At 46.4% G+C, this 14,296-nt stretch overlaps 1 pseudogene; it reads right to left on the bottom strand.

Annotated features, from left to right (window-relative positions):
• Window positions 1-851: 851 nt before the first annotated feature.
• Window positions 852-4,497, bottom strand: LOC105528003 (annotated as a pseudogene).
• Between the last annotated feature and the right edge of the window lie 9,799 nt (window positions 4,498-14,296).

Below are 14,296 nucleotides of genomic sequence, written 5' to 3'. Positions count from 1 at the left end.
TCTTACATTGAAGTCTCTAATCCATTTTTAGTTGCTTTAGAATATGCAAAGGAGGCGCTTGAAAAAGCGCTAGGTTCAGCAGATCCTTCCTGTGAGGAACTGCCTTGGTATTACAGCAGGATTGGCCTCCCCCATGCATCTCTGCAGTGACCAGGGCTGTGTCAGCGTGGCTGGCGGGGGTAGGGGGAGCATGGTACTGAGGACTCCATATGGGAAAAGGGAAGAGGAAGAGTTAGCCAATCAGGGTCAGGTTATTATCGGGAGAGCACTTGAGACAAAACAGTCCATCCCCCTGTGGGGGATTCTCGTTAATGTAGATGAACACACATCCAAGAAAATGTCACCTACACTGATATATGGTGGTGACAACGTCTCTTTTCGGTTCTGGATAGGACGTAAGCATTTCTCCAGTTCTCTGTTAAAATACACGCACGCACACGTTTTTACTACGAATAAAATCTGTTGCACTCCTATCATTTAGTAAATCACATCCATTAGGTGATCTCCAAATGTTTAAGTCGTAATTTCCATAATACATTAATTTGAACTTACAGAAATAAAAAGGAAAGCATTTGGAAATGGATCCCAGAATATAGGATATTTATAGAGGAAACGACGTAAAACATAAGATTCAATGAGATGGTGACAATAACACTCGGCTCAATTTATAATCTAATCAAATTACATTAATTGTAATCATGAAATGTCCCATATTTTTCTCTTATGACTTCGTATAGTGCAGATAAGCAGAAACTTCGTACACCACTAAGTAATTTTCTGACCCTGTTACTTTGCAGCGAGTGTTTTACTTGGCCTCAGGATGACCTGAAGCATCGCGGTGGCTGGGTTCATCACAGGGCTGATAGGACACCCTGATCACTGTTAGGTGTAACTGAAGGAGCCAAAAAAGGGCTCAGGGGCTCCTCAGCAGAGACTCTCCTGAAAGTATAGATGTGGGATCCACCCTGAGCATCAAAAAAAGGAAACATTTTGCATGCCTATAGCCAGACAACTCCCCACTTGGTGTACTGTGTGGTCTACGAAGAGGAAGTTGGGGGCACCATGCTGGCAGAGAGGCGGCCTCCAGCCCTCAAATGCACAGTCCAGAATCCACGCTGTGTGGTCAGTTGGATCTTCCCTTTTCAGTGGATGGATTCTCTGCAGACTCTAAGGTCCCATTCTGTGCCTGTTTCCATGTCTACCTCCCAGTAGTGGCGGCCACAGGTGAAGCAAGGGGAGCCCAGGACACACACGGACAAACGGAATCTCTCAGCAAGGTCTTGCCGATTCGGTCTGATGCGCCCAGATCGGATGCTCCTGAGTCGTCAGAAATGAGGGGGTAGTTGTTGGCCGTGTGGGCATCCCATCCAAGGTCACATCGTCTGTGAAAAAAAAAAAAAGATCACCTGCTCAGCAAATGGACAGAAGCCAAGCCCATGTCTCCCATCTACTTCAAAGTCCCAAATATCTCTTGACTTTAGTTTCTTTAATTCTGCTGCTTATCCTGAACTCAAAACTTTTTATGAGGCAACTTCCCTGACTAGTTCAAATTCTCACAGGTGTGCTTGGTGGAAATACCTGATACTTTTTTTTTTTTTTTTTTTTTTTTTTTGGAGACAGTTTCACTCTGTGACCCAGGCTGGAGTGCAGTGACATGATCTCAGCTCACTGCAACCTCTGCCTCCCGGGTTCAAGCAATTATCCTACCTCAGCCTCCTGAGTAACTGGGATTACAGGCGTGCGCCACAGATCTGGCTAATTTTTGCGTTTTTAGTAGAGAACGGGTTTCACCATGTTGGCCAGGATGGTCTGGAACCCCCAACCTCAGGTGACCCACTGGCTTCAGCCTCCCTAGGTGCTGGGATTACAGGCGTGAGCCGCCATGCCTGGCTGGTGATACCTCTTATTCACAGTGGAAATTTTTGTTTTACTGTCTGTCATGTGTTTGCTTCATTGGACTTTTCTTCATTTAGAGTGGAGGGTCTGTGAAGGCAGACATCATGACTCTCTTTCTACCACCTTGATGCATGAACAAATGATAATTAAGACAATGCAAGTGATCAACATTAAATGAAATATTTCTCTTTCCACATTTTTTTGCTCCAATTTAAATAGTCCCTAGAGCATAATTTCAGGCTTTTATTTTCCGTGTTTGTAAACAAATTATGCACAGTTCTGACAGCAGATGGGCTATCTCTGCAGCTGATGGTCTGATGACAGAGGTACCAGTCCTGGGCATTAAGAGTATCCAAGGCCAAGGGGAGAAAGGGGGCCTAGATGGAAGAATGGTTTCCATCCTACATGGGAGGTGAGGCCTTAAGCAAAACAATGGTAAATTTAAAAGCCAAGAGAAAGGTATTTGAAAGTTGTTAACCATCAGTGACTGTAGGGAAAAGGGGCAGCAAATACAAAGGTGTATAATTTAAGGTATTGGGTATGTGGTTGACAGGTGAAGCCACCAATGTTCATGGAGGAAGAAACAAAGGGAAGCAGTATAATCTGGCCTAGAGAAAATTGTCAGGCCGTATGTGGGGGCTCATGCCTCTAATTCCAGCACTTTGGGAGGCCAAGGCAGACGGGTCACTTGAGGTCAGGAGTTCAAGACCAACCTGGCCAACATGGTGAAACTGTATCTCTACTAAAAATACAAAAATTAGCTGGGTGTGGTGTGGGCGCCTGTAGTCTCAGCTACCTGGGAGGCTGAGGCAGGAGAATTACTTGAACCCAGGAGGCGGAGGCTACAGTGAGCCGAGATCATGCTTCTGCCCTCTAGCCTAGGCGGAGAGCAAGACTCCATCTCAAAAAAACAAAAAAACCCCACCAGGTGCGGTGGCTTACGCCTGTAATCCCAGCACTTTTTGAGGGTGAGGCAGGTGGATCACCTGAGGTCAGGAGTTCCAGACCAGCCTGGTCAACCTGGTGAAACCCTGTGTCTACTAAAAATACAAAAATTAGCTGAGCATGGCAGTGGATGCCTGTAATTCCAGCTACTCAGGAGGCTGAGGCAGGAGAATCACTTGAACCCAGGAGGCAGAGGTTACAGTGAGCATGAGTCATGCCACTGCACTCCTGCCTGGGTGACAGAGCAAGACTCCATCTCAAAAAAAAAAAAAAAGAGAGAGAAAATTGTCCAGAACATTGTGAAAAATAATCTACAGGACATGTTATCCTTCAAGTGAAAAAAAAGTGAATATGATCACCAATGTGGGTTTTATAGATTATAGTAAGACATCAGAGGATTGATTGTTGTTTAGTGGTAAGTTAGTGAAAGAAATGAGTTGAGTGGAAATGGACAAGGAAGGAGGAAGGGGGCTCCAAACAAGATGTGGGCAGAGTGAATCTGCCCTCCATATTTCAGTAGAGAGACGGTCAGGTGTTGGTAGGTGGATGAGTGGACATCATGAGTGTTGGGGAAGATACCGTGCAGGAGCCAGCAATGTCGGGACATCATAGGAGCCCACTACCATTTATAGGTGTAGTTCTTTGCCCAGGCTGACCGCGATCTCTTCATTTAAATGTCCCTTCCCTCCAGAGTTAGGCAGTCTGATAGTATTTTGTGGAGCCAGGGCCACTGTTGAAGCTCATGGGGCACAGATGAGGAGACCAGAGTCTGCAACTCACCTCACACAGGAACAAACACCGCAGGTGCTTGATTCCAAACTCTTCCCAACCCTGGGGTGAGGTTGCTTGGTGCAATAGGTGCCAACATTCACTGCATGTTAGAATTATCAGGGCAATCTTAATGTCAGAGTCCTGGGAACCTCAGCTAGAAAGAAATTCAAATTCAGTTGCTCTATGTTTTTGCTACTCAGCAAAGTTCCCAATGAAAGGATACTGATCCTGAGATCTCCCAGTTCAGAATTTGCGTTCTAACAAGATCCCCAGGTAATTGGAGCACAGTAAGTTTTAAGAAATTCCTTGTCTGGGCTATGACCTGGACATCAGTAATTTTTTCTTGGGGATCACCAGGTGATTCTATAAATTATCAGGGCTGAGACTAACTGATGCTGGAGGAACATGTCAATTTTAGGTGCCAGACAGCAGCTAATCACCATAAGGAATGGGAAGCCAATTACACAAGTGATTTTTTTGGCCTGGTCGTGGGAAGGGGACAGGGTACACAGATTTCCTTACCGTGGTACTTCCTCATCCTTGGATTTATCTGTAGAAATCTTCAGTTTGGGCTCCAGTTCCTTCATGTGAGAAAACAACCTCCTCAGTTGCTGGTTGGACATGGTTTTGTTCTTCTGAGATACCGTGGAACAGCAATAGCAAAATAGCTCCTGCCCATGGGGCTCCATCTGCAGTGAATTGATGCACTTGAGGCAGACGGTGCATCCACACTCCAGGGACACTGGTTTTTCTAGGTAGGCTGCACAGACGGGACAGCTGCTTGTAAGAGTCCAGCCATAGCCACTGCCAGAGGGAAAGTGAACAAGGGAATGAATTTCCGTGAGTGGAAAGCCTGTTCATTGCAACAAATGACAACCTTTCCATGCCTAGAGGTATTCTGTTCCAGCTATCATCCATCAAACAAAATCATGAGTACAAATGCTCAAGCACTTGCCCCTGTCTTCAGAAATTTGAAGTTCTGTTGGGAAAGAGAGTCACAAGTCATCACTATGCTCGGAGCTGAGGCAGAGGAAGGGTCCGTTCTGGTAACCCAGCAGCTGTGCCAGCAGATGCACCTGAGCCCATGACACAGGAGCAGCCATATGAAATGCACTGAGCTGGGGTCATTTCACCACCTCCTGGGGGAGCCCAAGCAAGAGATTAACATATGAATTAGGAGCCAGGCAGGGTAGCTCACATGTGTAATCCCAGCACTTTGGGAGGCTGAGGTAGGAGGATCCCTTGAGCCCAGGAGTTCGAGATCAGCCTGGACAACATAGGAAGACCCCATCTCTACAAAAACTGCAAAAATTAGTGAGCAGAGATCATACCATGTCACTTCAACCTGGGCAACAGAGTAAGACCCTGTCTCACCAAAAAAAAAAAAAAAAAATTTACATCTTTCCTGCATCCTTGGAACTGAATAACAAAGTGGCTGCCACCATTCCTAGAGTGAGGGGATCCAGGGCGACTTTTTCAACACGCAGGCAGCCCTCAGACAACCTTTGTTGAATTCATGGATTACTAATTTCTTTCATTTTCCTAGGTCATAACCCCCATTTCTAAACATCTGAGAAGGAAAAACAAAACACAGAGGCGTGGACTAACCTTTTCTGCTGGAAGCTCCTCTGTCTTCCAGCTGCTTCCGCCAAGAGCTTTAGACTCAGGCACTGTGCTTTTGGCCACTGAGATCTGCCGCCTTACTCTATATAACATTCCCAAGTACCTAGAACTCTTCAGTGGGATTTCTACCCAGCCAGTGAGGCTCCAGGCACTGTGCTCTTGTTCACTGGGATATGCTGCCTCTTTCTATTGCCTCATATAAAGGCAGGTATTTGCCCACACATCAGTCTGCTGGGTTTTCAGTGTAACCCAAACTGCAAGGTCTTGCTGGAGCCCAACTCAGTTTCAGGTGACTTGTTCTGCAAATGGTGAAAAAGAGGATCAGAAGTTTGAACTGTGAATAAATTAGTAAGAATTTCTCTATGGAATTCTGCCAGCGACATGTCACGAGTTGTCTTTCTTGAAACGCATTTTGGGAGAAGGTTGCCTCCAGGATCTGAGAGTAGCAACTGAGGAATCAGCACAATCTATTGCTTGCCCCACACGGTGGGTCAGAAAAATCCACAACTGGCCACACAACCGAGTTCATCCAGAACAGCAATCAATGGAAGGTACTGTGGAAAAGTAGTGGAGTTCATTCAGTCATCATGATTCTAGTTGGATCAGTTTCCCATTTTTAAGACAAAACTGTCCTATTTACTGTCTCTGTAGTTTTCTTTCTCAGAATATTATGAACTAAGAGTCATGGAGAAGGCAGCTTTTTCAGACTGAGTGATCTCATTGAGCAATATACATTGACTGCCAGCACCTGGCTTTGAGATCACCTTCATGGACCCCAATTCCCTTTCCCAGCCTTTCCTTGCAAGGCCTCATGTTGGTTCTGGTGGGAGCTTTTTCCCATCTGCCGAGGCCCTTCAGACGTACCCCAGTGGCAGCAAGGCCTCCACCAAGGACACCACAAGCCGCCTGAACTGAAGTCTTGCAGCTCCAGCCCAACTTGAAATTTCCCAGTAACCATTCAGCCACTACCCAGCCAGTACTGGGAGTCTTTGATGGACAGCAGCATGCATCCCCACCTCTGACTGCTCTTTCTGGTGTGAAGATCTGGTAACTCAGCTCTAGCTCCAGCTTCAACCTCCACTCTAGGGCCTAACTGCCAGGGCAGCCCAACACAGTCAGCTTTGGAGGTTAGTCATCTGCAAATTCTGTCTTGGACACCGCCCCCCAGCACCCAGATGGTCTTTACCATACCTCCTTTATCACCCTGGTTCCCCCACTGCCTCTGGCTCTGCATCTGCTGCCTATGCTCCTAGCACTGGGAACAGTGTTCAGCCCCACATTGAGCAGCCCTGCTCCACATTGGGCAGCACAAGTCCAGCTTCTTGAGGCTGGCAGTTTCAGTAGCACCCATGGGCTCTGGGAGCAGAGAAGCGACCCCAGATCTGAGTTCCAACTTTGTGTCACTCAGCAGCACAGCAAGAAGGAGAGGGGCCTGAGCACCACACACCCCATGGGGGAAGTTTCGACCTGAACAGGTGGGGCTCCCCTAGCTGGAGGACCCCTTGGTGACCTAGGGACCCAGTGCTGGAAACAATTGCCTCTTTGGAGGCACTGTTGCCCCTCCTTTGAGTCACATCCCTGGAGAATCACCCAAACAGAAACCTCAAATTCTAACTTGGGGGCCCAGGGCTGCCCCTAGCTTCAAGTCCGGGCCAGGATCTGACCCTAGCAACCTTGCTTCTCTCTGGGTGTGGAGAAGAGAAACCTCAATTCTGTGGCCTCCCAGTACCCTGTCGAGGGTTCTGCTGGTCACAGAACTCTAGGGCCATCCACCAGCTCATCCTCCTCAGGATCAGGATCCACTCGCTTGGGGCCCAAGAGGGGAATGCAAGACTCAGAAGAAACCTTCCTGGAGCCAGCATCCATCTGCCTCAGACCTTGCTGAACTGAACAAAGGAGGACAGACGCAGGAATAAAAACAAGGAGAAAAAGAGTATGTTTGGAAGAGAAGGGGTCAGGAGGCTCTTTGCTTCTAGTGAACAAGGGCCGTGAGCTTCTAGAGCCCTTTGTGTTTATTGAGTAAAGGAGATAGGGAGAAGGGGGTGGTTGTCAATCAGCTGCTTGATTTAGTGCAGGCCTGCATGACTGCTTTCTTTGAACAGCAGGCTCCAGATGTCCCAGTAGATAACCTCAAGGAGCACGGTGCCAGGGAGTGATTGCCCTCAGCATACCTTCTGGAGGCAGATGCCAGTGTGAGTTTGCCCACATCCTGCATTCATGATAAACAGCTTGCTGTTTAATCATATAGCCTCCAGTGGAATGCTGAGTTGGTCACGACCCTCAGGTCTTTGGCTCCCAACATCCATCATCCTCCCAGGAGGTACCTTGTGTGAGTGCCATTTAAAAAATTTTTTCTTCTGTAATCCCAGCACTTTGGGAGGCCAAGACGGGCGGATCACGAGGTCAGGAGATCGAGACCATCGTGGCTAACGTGGTGAAACCCTGTCTCTACTAAAAAATACAAAAAACTAGCCGGGTGAGGTGGTGGGCGCCTGTAGTCCCAGCTACTCGGGAGGCTGAGGCTGGAGAATGGCGTAAACCTGGGAGGTGGAGCTTGCAGTGAGCCGAGATCTGGCCACTGCACTCCAGCCTGGGTGACAGAGCGAGACTCCGTCTCAAAAAAAAAAAAAAAAAAAAAAAAAAAAAAATTTCCTTTTTATTTGTACAAATTTATGGGATACATGTGCACTTTTGATACAGGCATAGATTGTGCAGTGATCAAGTAGGGGCTTCTAGGGTATCCATCACCAGAGTAATTAATGTTGAATTTATTAAGCAATTCCCCATCATCCTTTGCCTTCCACCCCCTCACCCTTCGCTTCGTTATCTATCATCTCACTGTATCCATGTGAAATTGCTCAGTGAGCTCACAAAGACAGAGATAATTAACTACGCAGACTTAGTGGCATGCAGAGAAAAAGTAATGTACATAGTTGATAAAAGAATGATTTCTAGAGTTTGACAATGTTACCTACTGAGGGACACTGAATTTTTAAAATTTGATTTGTAGAATGTGATTTTTATGGCTGTCTCCAGCAATTGTTACAGCAGCACCTAGAAGCATCTGATGACTCTGAACTAGCAGAAGTGCATGGGTATGCCATTTCACATCAAGAATGGAAGTTTAGATCCTTCTGTAGTTCATAAGCATGATGACTGGATTTTTCACCAGCATGTGTGAAGTATGCTTTCCCAAAACCTTGTTACAACATCAGCGCATTACCAATCTAACAACAAAAAATAGAAAGAACGTTTTCTTCTCACATGTTGATTTTGTGTGTTCACACTATCAACTACATATGATGGGGCAGGTCCTTTTCCCCGTAACTTGTTTTTACAAACACAATATAATAGTGTGGAGGGAGCGATTCTGTTTTTGAAACAAAACAGGTGCTCATAAATCACACCCTTGTACATGAAAACTACACGTCTGGATGGGAGTGGTGGGAACCCACAGTGAGGCTGTTGTTCACTTGAAAATTCCATGATGACCTATCCCCACGGCCATGCGCTGATTAGCTTTTCCCTTCCATTTCAGCTGTCACCCTGTGAGTGGAAGAGTTCATGTTAGCAGTTGGGAATTTGAGAGACTTCTACATAGAGTTCTCTGAGATGGGAAATCTGAAATGCTGTGGACACACAGGTTCCTGTAAGGAGAGGAACTTTCCCCCACCCCTGCAGGGCCTAGGGAGGCATGAGAAGTTTATAGAAACTGAGTCTTGGTGAGGAAGGATGTAAGCAGGAAGGTGCTTGCTTTGTGCAGGTACAGTCACTACCCCATCTTAGGCAGGCCTGAGTTCACCTTGATCACATTGCTGTTGGAATTAAGATTCGTGAGAAAGTGAGGGTCACTATCTTCCTTCAGTCATCCACTGAAGCACCTGCCCAGATGCCACATCCCCAGCTAATTCCTGTTCATGTTCATCCAGGCTTGGTCAGTGGAAGGGAAGTTTATTCCTGGCACAGCCATCATGCAGCAGTTGGTTTGAATGTCCTGAGTCGTAAGCCAGCTTGGGAGCCAAGCTGACCACTGGGAACTTGGAGTAGTCAACTGGCCAGGAAGGCTCACCATGAGGCTGCTGACAGTGCGAAGATGCTGGGGGAGGAGGGCACACCATTGAACTTGACTTTTGCAGAGGCTTGGTTTGGAAGAAACTGTCATATTTTGGGTCAGGGATGAAAACTTGGAGGAAGGAAGTTGTGTTAAGATTTGAGGTTCTCTGGAATCAACCACATCTTCCAAAATGTTATGGGTGTGAACCACGTGCACCCAGCCCAGATATGTTCCGTGAGAGGGAAAGGATCATCCCATGTAAAGAATGAAGTGAGTCTCTATGTTTCACTTCCCTAAAGCCATGCAAGTTCCTTGTCTGCATTCAACCACTACCAAGAGTCCGGCTTGTTCTTTGGAACATTTAATGAGTGGATACTAGCGCACTTAGAAGGAACTAGTCTATTTAAGACTTTACCTGGATTCAATCATGTTTAGCCTTAAAACAACAGAGACCATATTAACTTTTGAACCTCTGAAAACCAGGCACTGAGGCATAGAGAGGTCTATACAACATGGCCAGGTACGTAGAGCTCCTCAGTGGGATTTGAACCCAGCCAGTGAGGCTCCAGGCACTGTGCTCTTGCTCACTGGGATACGTAGTCTTTATTGCCTCATATAAAGGCAGGTATTTGCCCGCACGTCAGTCTGCTGGGTTTTCAGTGCAACCCAAACTGCAAGCTCTTCCTAGAGCCCAACTCAGATTCAGGTGGTTTCCTGTGGAGTTGCTTCAACAGGGGCTCCAAAGTTTGAACTCTAACTAAATTACTGAGAATTTCTCTTTGGAATTCTGGCAGCAAGATATCAATGGTTCTCTCTCCTGTAATACATTTGGAAGCATGTTCCATACAAGATCAGAGAGTAGTACCTGAAACGTCAGCACAGTCTATTCTATTGCTGGACCAACGCAGTGGGTCAGGAAAGTCCACAACTGGCCACACAACCGCGTTCATCCAGATAAACAATTAATGGAAGGTACTGTGGAAAGTCAGTGGAGTTCATTCAGTTATCATGATTCTAGTTGGATCAGTGTCCCATTTTTAAGACAAAACTGTCCTATTTACTATCTTTGTAGTTTTCTTTCTCAGAATATTATGCATTCAGAGTCATGGAGAAGGCAGCTTTTTCAGACTGACTGATCTCACTGAGCAATATACATTGACTGCCAGCCCCTGACTTTGAGGTCACCCCCATGGACACCACTTCCCCTTCCCACCCTTTCCTTGCAAGGCCTTATATTGGCCTTCGTGTGAGCTGCTTCCTGTTACATGCATCCGTATAAGAGACCACCTGAGCAGACTTAGTGTGAGCAACAAGGTTGTTTATTCACTTGGGTGCAAGTGGGCTGAGTCCGGGTCAGCAAAGGGTGGTGAGATTATCATTGGTTCTTACAGGTTTGGGATAGGTGGTGGAGTCAGGAGCAATTTTTTTGTGTGGGCAGGGGATGGATGTACATTCTCAGAGGTGGAGAGGATGTTGCAAAGTACATTCACAAGGGCGAGGAGGGTGTATTGTCTCAAGAGCAGGGAGGTATGTTACAAAGTACATTTGCAAAGATGGGAAATATCGCAAAGTACATTATCACAAGGGCGTGGGAGTGTCACGATGGCTTGACCATGGTGCAGCGAGCTCAGAAGACCTCGCATTCCTGTCTTTTTATGTTAATCATGAAGAAATAAAAGGAGGAAAAAGTCATGAAAACTTGGGGTGAAAATTTTGGGGGCCGAATGGAGGGGTGATGGGCGACGTGTCTCAGGGCTGATTTGAGCGGGATTAAGGGTGGCATGGGAACCTAAAGTGGGAGAGATTAGACTGAAGTAAGATTTTGGGGTAAGGGGTGATATTGTGGGGTTGTTAAAAGCAGCATTTGTCATATAGAGTGATTAGTGATAGCCTAGAGGTGGTTTTGTAGGAATTGAGAGATTAATGGGAAGACACAAGGCCTGAATAAGAGAAGGAGGAAGATAGGTATTAGAGGACTAACGATTGGAAGAAGCCAGGATACCAAGTTAGAGTGGCCAGGTGGGTCCAGCATAATTAGTTGCCCAATTAGCGAGTTTTGAGCTCTGTCTTTGAGTTTTTTGATGTTAGTATGTACCAAGCCAGATTGATTTCAGTGAAAACAACACTCTTCATTAAGAAATATACAGAGTCCTCCTTTTTCAGCAGTGAGTAAATCGAGGCCTCGGTGGTTCTGGAAGACAGCTGTAGTTAAAGAGTCAGCCTGGGCTTGGAGGACAGATAACCATTTGTGATGTATCTGTAATGCTAGCAGAGAAGTCATTAGAGAGGCTGCAGAATGTTGTGACAGAGGTTGAGGTGCCTGCTATTCCAAGTACAATAGTGGAGGCAGAAAGTCCTAGACCCACAAGTAAAGGGATTAGTGGATGACTCTTTTTACCGTGTTGGTGTCATGAGGGAGACAGGCAGTTGTTTATTTCGATCTGCAAGCTGGATTTTGGGGTAAGGGAGACTAGAGTACATGTGCCTGTTCTGTTGGCAGGTAGGTGGAGGAGCCACATAAAAGGAAGAGACCTTGTGTCAGGCAGAACTGGAAATGTGAAGTGAAAAGGTGAGAGGGTGTACTGAAAGAGGAGTCCTGCACCCCAAATCCTAGAGATCCAGCAAGGGCAGCAGCCATTAGAAGTTGTAATGGGGATTGATGGTGCAACTGCGTAGAGGGAGAGGTTTGGTTCTCATGGTGTATGAGAAAGCGCATGGTGTCTATGTAACCTTTCACAGCTCTTCATGGGGCTGGGTATAAGCAAGCAAGAGGAGGGGCCAGGAGGAGAGTCAGACGAGCAGGGGAAGGGTAGCCAAGGATGGAGATGCAGGGTAGGTGTCTTCCTAAACAGTAGTGACTGCTAATGTTTTTTAGTTTGTCAATAACGATAGTGGGCTTATCAGTAATGCGAAGTTGGAATGTTCCCGTCTAAGTCGGTAATGTGTGTGGCTGAGTTCTGGAGATGAAGCGTAAAGGAACGTTTTGACGGTGGAAGGGATTCCTGTAGGCTGTTGTTGGGAGATGCATAAAGGAACAGCAACAGGGATAGTTTGTGTGATTAAGGGTCCAAATATGGAGTGGGGAGTGGAATTGACATAAGCAGAAAGGTGCCGTAAGTAGATGCGGAGAAGTGTGGCAGCTTGTTAGTGCAAAGTGTCTGTGGAGTTCTCACCAACTCTCTCTTGGAGGGGATAAAAGATCTTCAGTGACAAGGTACACTCCAATTCTTCTATCCTGACGAAGTCCTTTTTTTTTTTTCTACTCACTTTTATACTTGCCACCATTCTCCAGTCACTCTCTACCTCTCCCTACTTACCTCCAGCATCCTATCAATCTCACCCACTCTCTCCTCACTGCCTCCAATCCTTCTCTAGCAAAGAATTGTCTAGAAAGTAAAGAAGTTTTTCAGGCAGGTAAAGATGAGGGCTATTAAAGGATATTCGGAGACAGGGAGACAGGAGAGGTAGCCCAGTCGGCCTGTAAAGCAGGGACGGCTATGGAAGAGCAGGAAGAAAGGGAAATGCATAGCCAACAATTCTTTGCTAGAGAAGGATTGCAGGCAGTGAGGAGAGAGTGGGTGAGATTGATAAGATGCTGGAGGTAAGTAGGGAGAGGTAGAGAGTGACTGGAGAATGGTGGCAAGTATAAAAGTGAGTAGGGAAAAAAAAAAGGACTTCATCAGGATAGAAGAATTGGAGTGTACCTTGTCACTGAAGATCTTTTATCCCCTCCAAGAGAGAGTTAAGGGTGGAGGTTTGAGGTAAAACCAGGAGATATCAGTTATGATGGTTTGGAGGAAAAGTGTAAACCTGCAATGTAAACAAGGGCAGGGCATTTACTAGTTGAGAATGGTGAAGAGGAGTATGACTAGACAGAAGATAGTATGGATGACAAGTTTTTGAGGCACAGTCCAAATAGTGGGGGTGACTACATAAAGCCCTGTTGCAAAAAGTAGGGTAAGGACGAATAGACCTAATAGAATAAAGGGATGTATTAGGCTCATAAGGGTTATTACTGTTGTTCAGAAATGCAAGTGAGTTTAAGGGAAGTAGGGGAGGGTACTTGCGAGAGATCAGACTGGCTGTCTGACAGACACAGGTTTATTCTGGAATGGTGAACCCAATGGGGAGGATCCTGCAGGTGGATGGCAGTTGGGGTACTATAGATGACTAAGTAGGGTCTGGTCCATCGGAGTTGTAGAGTTTGAGGGGTCAAGACTCTTAACAAGAACTGATAGTCTAGCTAGAGTGTCTTCATGTTGCTGGGAATCTGGAGTAGGCAAGAGAAGATTAGCAGCCTGGCGAATTTCTTGTCTAGCGTGCTGGAGGACTGGAGGATAGTCGCTTAGAGGGCTGGTGTCTGGCATGAGGTTGGGGCCCGACAAGAAGGTACATCCATATAAAAGTTCAAATGGACTATACCCTGTAGCTTCTCAAGGACAGGCTCTAATTCCAAGGAGGGCAGATGGTAAAGATACTATCCAGTCTTTTTTAAGTTGGAGGCTGAGCTTGGCGATTTGTGTTTTTAAAAGACCATTAGTACTTTCTACCTTTCTCAGAGACTAAGGACGGTAGGGGGCATGAAGTTTCCACTGGATGCCAAGGGCCTGGGAGACTGCTTGAGTGACCTAATGAAGGCTGGTCCATTATCGAACTGTGTAGAGGTGGGAAGGCTAAACCGAGGAATTGTATCTGACAGAAGGGAAGAAGAAGGCAGTGGCCTCCTCAGACCCTCTGGGAAAGACCTCTACCTATCCAGTGAATGTACCCAGACCAAAAGGTATCTTAGTGTTTTGACTTGGGGCATATGAGTAAAGTCACTCTGCCAGTCTTGGGTGGGGGCAAATTCTCAAGCTTGATGTGTAGGAAAGGGAGGGTGCCTGAGATATCCCTGAGGGGTGGTAGAGTAGCAGATGGAGCACTGAGAAGTAATTTCCTTGAGGATGGATTTCCATGATGGAAAAGAAATGAGAGGTTCTAAGAGATGGGCCATTGGCTTGTAACCCA

Source organism: Mandrillus leucophaeus, unplaced genomic scaffold (genome assembly GCF_000951045.1).
Source record: "Mandrillus leucophaeus isolate KB7577 unplaced genomic scaffold, Mleu.le_1.0 Scaffold7, whole genome shotgun sequence".
Classification (NCBI taxonomy): domain Eukaryota; kingdom Metazoa; phylum Chordata; class Mammalia; order Primates; family Cercopithecidae; genus Mandrillus; species Mandrillus leucophaeus.
This window is presented reverse-complemented; position numbering and strand designations above follow the sequence as displayed.